The following is a 3,051-nucleotide window of genomic DNA, read 5'->3' on the forward strand; positions in this document are numbered from 1 at the left end:
CTCTTTGTCACTTGGAAAGCTATCAATAGGTTTGGGAATCTTTTCAGATAAGTATCCCACTTGAAATTCTAGCCTCTTGATGGTGTCCCCCTGGTTCTTGATACTAGCTTGCACCTCCTCTTTGAATACCTTATTATCTTGAATCTCTTTGCATATGCCCTCAAGCAGAGTCTCAATTTTGGAGAGTCTATCTTTAGATGATGGTGAGTTGAGAGTGGATGGGTGAGTTGGGTCATTTTGGTTTTGGTATGGATGTGGAGAGGTGTTGTTAGGGTGGTGTTGATATGATTTCTGTGTGGAATGTTGGTGAGCTGCATGGTTGTTGGGGTTGTGACGTCTCTGATCTTGGCTTTGATCTTGTTGATTTCCATACCCAAAGTTTAGGTGATTCCTCCAACCAGGGTTGTACGTTTTGGAGTAAAGATCATGGGTCTGCCTGGGTGAGTTTCCAATGTAGTTGGCTTGTTCTTGCTCCTCCTCTGCCTCAGCATTCACTCCCTCTTGGGTTGCTGATGAGGTGGTGATTGCTGCCACTTGGTTCCTCTCCATCTTCTTGGTGAGATCAGCCAGCTGCTTGGTAATAAGCTTGTTTTGGGCCAGCAGTGCATCCACATTGTTTAGCTCCATTACTCCTCTAGTGTTGCCTCTTTCAGAAGCATAGAAGTAGTCATTCTCCGCTACAGTCTCAATGACATCTATGGCTTCTTCAATGGTCTTTTTCTTGTTCAGAGATCCCCCGGATGAATGGTCTACTGCCTTCTTTGATTCATAAGAGAGGCCTTCATAGAAAATGTGTAGTTGCACCCATTCATTGAGCATATCTGGTGGACACCTTCTTGTCAGGTCCTTAAACCTCTCCCATGCTTCATATAGAGTCTCACCATCTTGCTGCCTGAATGTTTGCACCTCAGCTCTCAGCCTGTTGATCCGTTGAGGAGGATAGAATCTTGCCAAGAATTTGTTCACCACATCTTCCCAGGTTGCTAAAATCTCCTTTGGGAAGGATTCCAGCCATTTAGATGCCTTGTCCTTAAGTGAGAAAGGGAACAGAAGTAGTCTATAGGTTTCAGGATGAACACCATTAGACTTCACAGTATCACATATCCTCAGGAAGGTGGTTAGATGTTGATTGGGGTCTTCTTGGATACCTCCTCCGAATGAACAATTGTTATGAACAAGGGTGATGAGTTGTGGCTTTAGTTCAAAGTTGTTGGCATGTATGGTTGGCCTTTGTATGCTGCTTCCACAATTTCCTGGGTTTGGGTTGATGTAAGAACCCAGAACTCTTCTCTCTTGTCCAGCCTGATGCGCTGGACCTTCTCTGCCATGGTTGTGAGTCTCTTATTCATGATGGTTCTCCATGTTTTCATCCATGTCTGGTTCAAAGTACTCCTCCTCTTCCTCAGCACCAACTACTCTCTTTCCTCTTGCTTCCCTCCTTAATCTAAGGAAGGTCCTCTCAGGTTCAAAATCAAAGGAAGTTGAAGCCCCGCTTTGTCTCCCTGTCTTACAACCAACAAAGCACAAGCAAGGAAATAGATGCAGAAAGTACTCTTGTTAAAATTGATGTTAGTGTGAGTGATGCAATATATCAAACAGTTAGTGGGTTAGTGAACTGAATGGTAAATAACTAAGAAAAAGGAGTAGGGGGGAAGGGAGGAAAATAACTAAAACTGAAAGTAATTAACTCAAACAGAAATTTAAATCAAACAAAAGAAAAATGCTCAATCTAGTTATCCTCCTGGTGCACGAAATTGGAAATCACAATTCTTCACAAATTCGCACAACTAACCAGCAAGTGCACTGGGTCGTCCAAGTAATACCTTACGTGAGTAAGGGTCGATCCCACGGAGATTATTGGCTTGAAGCAATCTATGGTTCTCTTGTAACTCTTAGTCAGGAAGACAATAAAACAATTCACGTATCAAATTTGATTGCAAGGAATAAAGGGGCAGAACACAAATTATACTTGTATGCAATAATGGAGAATATGTTGGAGTTTTGGAGATGCTTTGTCTTCTGAAATTCTGCTTTCCTCTATTTCTGATTCACACACGCACGTCTTCCTATGGCAAGCTGTGTGTTGGTGGATCACCGTTGTCAATGGCTACCATCCATCCTTCCAGTGAAAAGGGTCCAGGTGCGCTGTCACCGCACGGCTAATCATCTGCAGGTTCTCAATCATACTGGAATAGGATTTACTATCCTTTTGCGTTTCTCACTACGCCCAGCACTCACGAGTTTGAAGCTCGTCACAGTCATTCAATCCCTGAATCCTACTCGGAATACCACAGACAAGGTTTAGACTTTCCGGATTCTCTTGAATGCTGCCATCAATCTAGCTTATACCATGAAGATTTCGATTAAGAGATCTAAGAGATGTTCATTCATTCTACGGTGGAACGTAAGTGGTTGTCAGGCACGCGTTCGTGGAGGAATGATGATGATTGTCATGTTCATCACATTCATATTGAAGTGTCAATGGATATCTTAGATAGGAACACGCATGTTTGAATGGAAAACAGAAATACTTGCATTAATTCATCGAGACACAGCAGAGCTCCTCACCCCAACAATGGAGTTTAGAGACTCATGCCATCAAAAGGTACCAAGTTTAGATCTAAAATGTCATGAGATACAAAATAAATCTCTAAAAGTTGTTTAAATACTAAACTAGTAACCTAGGTTTACAGAAAATGAGTAAACTATGATAGATGGTGCAGAAATCCACTTCTGGGGCCCACTTGGTGTGTGCTGGGGCTGAGACTTAAGCTTCTCACGTGCATGGGCTGTTTTGGGCGTTCAACGCCAGGTTGTAACCTGTTTCTGGCGTTGAACTCCAACTTGTAACTTGTTTCTGGCGCTGGACGCCAGACTACAACATAGAACTGGCGTTGAACGCCAGTTTACGTCCTCTATCCTTGAACAAAGTATGGACTATTATATATTTCTGGAAAACCCTGGATGTCTACTTTCCAACGCAATTGGAAGCGCGCCATTTGAACTCCTGTAGCTCTAGAAATTTTATTCCTAGTGCAGAGACGTCAGAAT

At 42.8% G+C, this 3,051-nt stretch overlaps 1 non-coding gene across 1 annotated transcript; it reads left to right on the forward strand.

Moving 5' to 3' along the window:
• Positions 1-813: 813 nt before the first annotated feature.
• On the forward strand, positions 814-921 carry LOC112739555 (small nucleolar RNA R71). Its single transcript, XR_003170488.1, has one exon. It is a non-coding gene; the product is annotated as a small nucleolar RNA R71 (small nucleolar RNA).
• The last annotated feature ends 2,130 nt before the right edge of the window (positions 922-3,051 follow it).

The sequence above is a fragment of the Arachis hypogaea genome, chromosome 13, assembly GCF_003086295.3.
Source record: "Arachis hypogaea cultivar Tifrunner chromosome 13, arahy.Tifrunner.gnm2.J5K5, whole genome shotgun sequence".
Lineage (NCBI taxonomy): Eukaryota > Viridiplantae > Streptophyta > Magnoliopsida > Fabales > Fabaceae > Arachis > Arachis hypogaea.